At 49.9% G+C, this 6,000-nt stretch overlaps 1 protein-coding gene across 2 annotated transcripts in view; it reads right to left on the minus strand.

Moving 5' to 3' along the window:
- Nucleotides 1-170, minus strand: part of THSD4 (thrombospondin type 1 domain containing 4) — a 641,818-nt gene extending 641,648 nt beyond the window's left edge. For both annotated transcript variants that reach the window (XR_008446511.1, XM_054042518.1), the window contains exon 1: nucleotides 86-170. The gene's annotated coding sequence lies outside the window, so the exon portion shown is untranslated. The remainder of the gene's footprint in view (nucleotides 1-85) is intronic.
- Nucleotides 171-6,000: the final 5,830 nt, after the last annotated feature.

Consider the following 6,000-nt stretch of genomic DNA (forward strand, 5'->3'; position numbering starts at 1 on the left):
AGCTGGCATGGGGGGATCCCTGCAGGCCGGCTGCTCCAGCGGCGGCTGGGGAGCGGGACAGGGCTGGAGCAAGCAGCGCGTTTACCTTGTCAGTGTCACCGGGAGCTCACGTCCAGTCCCCCCACGGCGAGGATCCCTCTGTGCTGCTGATGCAAAGCCTGATACCCGAGCAGCCTCAGTCCATGGAGAGCAGCGGGGAGCCCCTAAGCAATGGCCAGTGCCCAGCCAGGCAGCGCCTGCTGGAAACCCCTGCGGGATCCGAGGCGGGTTCCCAGGCTGCGGGGAAAGCGCCTCTCTCGCGGGCGCCCTTCCTCGCTCCCCTTTCCCTCCTGCCTGAATGGGCAGAGAAACACACAGTCAACAGGCAGCGGCGGACGAGCTGCTGCCCCTGCTGCCACCCGGCGGCTCTTCTGGAGAACAGCATCTCCCGCTCGGCTCACAGCGCTTCCCTCCGCACCTCGGCACAGGCTGAAACCACTTAGCTACCACTAACAACTGTTGGACATTTAACAAACTGCAAGTCAGAGCCAGGCAGCGCCTCGTTCTCTCTCCCCCCTCGTTCATCCAGTGGACTTGACCCTCACCTAGCACGGCTAGTGCTGTCCTCCTGGGCCGGGGTGATTTTAAAAACACTGCTAGATTTCTAGCTCTGCTAGCCAGGTGCCGTGGAAAGGTGAATCCCAGGCTCCTAGTAGCTTTGCTATGTGCAGAAGTGGGAGCAAAGAGGGAAAACAACAATAATCCGAGTAGTAAGGGACTTGCTGAGAATCCTGAGAACCGCATGCTTGGGCCAGCCCCCCACAGGGGAAATACTGGGCTAGATGGACCAGAGGTGTGACCCTGTATGGCAATTCCTCTGTTCCCTCCTGGCTTAGCCTCTGCTTCAAGGGGAATGCTCAGCCAGAATTACAATAAAAGATTCCATTCACACACACAGGCCTACTTAGAAATTCTTTACTTCACCCCCCTGAGCGAGCACTGTAAAGTGGCAGTGTAGACAGTGCTATGGCACTGGTAGCTAGGCTCCCAGTGCTTTAATGTCAGCTGTGTAGACATACCCTTGGTAACTAGCACTAACTCTACTTTAAAGTGAAAAGGATTGGTAACACCACACCCAACACCTGCCAACCAACCCGGAGAGATTACAGAAAAGAGTAATCAGGCCAGAGTCCTCTGGCACTTCAAAAGGCGAGAGTAGGCAGAGTAACTCACACGTATGCTCTTACACAATTAATTTATTACAAGGAGAATATTTGCTGTGTGCCAAGACAGTAATGCCCTCAGCAGCTCTCTTTCATGGGAGGGAGGGCTGGAATACTTGTCTCCCAGCAATATAGTCATCATTTAAGTGTATACATGGCAATTATGTTAGCTGCTACAGTCTTACAAGGTGCCAAAGTGTTTTGTGTGTGTGGCTGTGATCTCATTTCAAGACCATTCTCTTCGTGGGAGACTTTGAGAAAAAAGTCCCTATTAGAATTGAGTGAATGATTTCCAACAAATAATGTATTCAACTATTTTAGCTCCTTTTTCTGATCATGGAATAGCCATAGATTTCTTTGATTTATTCATTATTAGAACCTTTTAAGTTTTTCTTATTTATAGATTGGTCATTAAAGGTCGCTGCAAGTTTGCACTAATGAATATTTGTAATAAGAGTTGTGTTACCTGGTTTTAGAATTGACCTGGTAAACCACAGCCTATGGTTTGTTTCCTGGATGGATGAGTGGGGAAGTACTTCTAACATGAATACTCACTAAAGAAAGGTTAACTTTTTATTTCTACACAGAGGATTCTGAAATTTGATGCTGTCAACATTCTGCTAGTAAAGTGTGATGCTCTGACGTCTGTGGAAAGTGGAACACAAAATGAGTACAAACACAGGGAGTTCTGTTTGAACTTCAAGTCCATGTACAATAGATTTTAAGTATTTGCCTGCCTCTCCACACCATATTAAATATACTGGAACCTAAATTATAACCTTGATACAGTCCTGTACTACTACTAACAATCTTTCCTTATGATGAAGTGTTCCATAATGAGATCTCAGTGTCATAACAAGATATCCACAGGGAAAGACTCGTTGCAACTTAGGAAGTTAATCACTATTATTCTGGTGCTGGGTGGAGCCATTTTGTTACTTGCACTTAGACCAAAGTAAAACAGATTACTTTTCTTTACAAAAATTTTGGGGTGAGGGATGTAGCATTTGTATTATAGTAGCACTGTCCCAGCAGGGCCGATAAGTTGCCCACTGTGCTGTGTATACACACCACACCAAGAAAGGACTGTCCCAGCCCCCAAAGCAGTGCAAAAATGACATAAGCAGATACTTTGTGCTCCTTTTCTGTTTGTAACAAGAGAGATTTATGATAGGGATAATAAGCAGCTATCACCGCACAGTCCAGGCTACTTAAGCACTCTTGAGTGTTTTGTTGGCACCATAGTGCAAGAGGTGAGTTTTAAGGAGAAATTTGAAGAACAATGCAGAAACCTTGAAGTTTTTTTGATTCCCTGTTGCATTGCTTCCTACTTCCCATAGGCAACTTTAGGGGGACTATGATGAATGTTTAGTGCTCAGAAGCACAGAGCTAGGCTGTACAGTCAGGGGATTCATACAGCTTCCTTTCCCTCCTGGAGACCTTTAAATCTTCATAGGGGACATATAAAGCATGGTTGGTGGTATCTAGAGTGGACACTTTCAGTATGCACCTTACTAAGCCAGCCCACACTTCAAGCTGATTAGAAGTTTGAGCTCAGGGAAAGGGCTAGGAGGGGAATAGAAAGGAAGATTGAGGCCAGCCCAATAGTACATTGGTAAAGCTGTGCCAGATAGCTAGCAGAATGCTTGCTTGGTTCTTGACCCTGCCCAGAGTAGCATTCAAGTGACTAAACGCAGTGTCTTGAATCAGGTATAGTGTGAGCAAACATTCTAAAAGCTTCCCCACATAGACAGACCAGTGTACAGAGCCTCTTTTCTGATCTGCATTACCCCTAGTTTATCCACTCCGGCTCTGTCCTGGGTAAAGAATGCCAATTACCTCATTTTATGCCATTCAAAGGGCTTCAGTGAACCCTATTCTCTACTCAGCACCCAGGTTCTACTCTTTGTCAAGAACCATGCCGGTTTCCTGGGTCCTTACACACAGTCAGAATGGATTGTTAGTCTTGTCCTAAAGAGCGGAGTACTTCACTGCAGAGCATTTGCCATCCTGGCACAGTCTGATTGCAGCAGTCTCTCACACCTGAGGTTGAGAACAAATGATTTAGTCTATAATTGAATGCTGATGTGAAGCTAGGCCACCTAATCTTGTCAGAACTCAAGCTGAAGGACAATATTGTTTGAGTTGCCCAGGACAAAGAAGTCCAACCAACAACAGTTTATGTGCTGCTGAGAGGCATGTGGGATGAACAAAATACCTATTGAAACAGATATTAATAGCATTCAGAAGAAGGCTCAGTGTTTTGAAGTTCACCATTCACAATTACAGTCACAAATAACAGACTCACAATATTGGTGATCTGAATATCAGAAAAAGCAGAGGACAGAGCATATACCCAATCACTCATCCATCTCACCATTTTACTTTTCTTCTTGTCTCTTTTCCTTCCCTCCCTTCTTCTGCAGTCAGGGCTGGCTCTAGGTTTTTTGCCACCCCCCACCCCAGCCCTGGGCTCTCACACACACCCCCAGTGCCCTCCCCCACCAGGACCCCCTGCCATCCCAGGCCTGGTCTCTCTCTCCCCCCCTACCGGCACCCCCTGCCGCCCCAGCCCTGAGCTCTCTCCTCCCCCCCCCGCCCATACCCCCTGCTGCCCCAGTCCTGGGCTCCCCCCCACCAGTGCTGACTCCGCCCGCTCCCCCCTTGCCTCCAGCCAGTCCGGCGCTGTCAGGGTTGGGGTAAGCAGTGGGGCTCTCGGGCCACGCCTCAGCCCAGGGTCCCTCCAGCCAGGGATCCCACCTCCAGGACTGGCCGGACCCGGGAGGGCAGAGCTGGTGGACCGCCCCGGCAGAGGGCTGAGGAGCCGGGACAGGGTAGCCCCAGAGGGAGTGGAGCCCCGGAGAGTGGGATGCGGGCCCCGCACGGCAGCGCCCCGCCCTCTATGGCCCCGCTGTTGCTTCTGCTTCTGGCTGCCCTGCTGCAGTCCCTGGGCAGCTCGGGCTGTTTCGCCCAGCCCCAGCTGCAGCACTGGGGGGTGGCTGCCCTGCGGTACCTGCAGGTGGCTCCCTGTGCCCCACGGGGCGGCCCCCAGCACGAGTATCTCCTGCTCGGCCCAGCCACAAGGTACAGGCGCTGCTCCCCCACAGTGTGAACCGTAGCAGTCCCAGGGCACCCTACGCGCACCAGGCACTGCTGCTGCCAGGGCCAGCTCTAGGCTTTTGCCGCCCGAAGCAACAAAAAACAAAAACAAAAAAAGATGGCCGGAATGCCGCCCCTGAAAATGTGCCACCCCAAGCACGTGCTTGGTTTGCTGGTGCCTAGAGCCGGCCCTGTCTGCAGTCATTTCTAGTCACAACTCATCTTTCCCTCTGCACCATTCATCTCCCTTTCCTCTTTGGGAGAGAGTTCTTTCCCCCAGTGCTAAAGCAGGAGCCTAGAGATGAACAGAACCCCTAGTTTGCCTGATTAAGTATTGGCAGGTACAGCTGCCATCACTTTTTCCATCAGCCAAAGAGGAAATTTGTTGCTGAGCTGGTGAATGGAAGAGGAACAATGTTTCCATAGCTATGTATCTATCCTTCAGATTAGCTGACATGTAGAATTTATTTTCAACAAGTATATTTCTATGAATGTCACTTTGTTATCATGCTCCAATAAAATCCTAAAGCTTTCATCAGAGATTTCATAATCTCATACAGTGAGTTTAGAAAAAGGCAAAAAGACCATTCTGATTGCGGGTTTTATGTTTCTAAAATATAGATAACACTAAGGACCCTGCGAAACAGACACCATTCTTTCCAAAAGCAGAGCAGGATTCACTGAAGCACTCCAGGACCAGAACTGACAGTGAGTTTAGAAGTATTTCTCCTGCAGTAATCCCTAAAGAAAATATTTAATACTTCAGCTTGTGACTGTAGGTATAGATGAAAGATTGAAACGGTATGCCTTTGGGGAAGGCCTGAGTGAAACCAGTGCCACTAGGCACACAAAAGACTCGATCATTCACTCAGCACATCATGACCAAGCCAGATCCCTTCTATCAGGTCATAGGCAGGAGTATCCACCAGCTTAATTTAAAGGGCACATTGCAACTACATCCATTTGAAATGCACAGGGTACCCAGGATCCTTCTGTCTTCACAGCTGGAAGATACTCCTGCCCATGAAGACATGCCAGCTCTTAGGCCAGCTGCTGCAATGAGAGAATAATTCCCTGTTTCTGTAAGGCTTCATTGAAATGCTTTGGTCACAGCAGCATGGAAAGTGGACTTCAGGGCTCCTTTGAAAATCCCACACTAGGTGTCACGGAGTATTGGGGGACTCAGGGCCCTGCACCCCCGGCTTCCTGCGATTCACCATGACTCTCAGCCAGCCAGTAAAGCAGAAGGTTTATTTGGATGACAGGAATACAGTCCAAGACAGGTCTTGCAGGCACAGACAACAGGGCCCCCCTCAGTTAGGTCCAGCTTGGGGTCCCAGGGCATCCCAGCCCACCCCCCTTTGGGGGGGGGGGGGGTCAGAGCCATCTCTGCCTCCCAGCCATCTCTCCAGCCCGCTTCCAGCACTCTGCCTTCAGCAACCCCTCCCACCGCCTTTGTTCAGTTTCCCGGGCCAAGGTGTCACGTGGCCTCCAACCCCTTCCTGGGTTCTCATGTTACACGCTCAGGTATTCGCCTTCGGGCAGACTCCCATCCTCCAATGCAGACTATCCTAGCCACACTCCCCTGTCAGCATTCACAGACCACAGTAAGAACAGGCCCAGTTCGTCACACTAGGTTCCTGCCCAAGGTAAAAGTACTGGGGGAGGAAGAAATGTTATGGTACAACAACAGGGGATT

Source organism: Malaclemys terrapin, chromosome 10 (genome assembly GCF_027887155.1).
Source record: "Malaclemys terrapin pileata isolate rMalTer1 chromosome 10, rMalTer1.hap1, whole genome shotgun sequence".
Lineage (NCBI taxonomy): Eukaryota > Metazoa > Chordata > Testudines > Emydidae > Malaclemys > Malaclemys terrapin.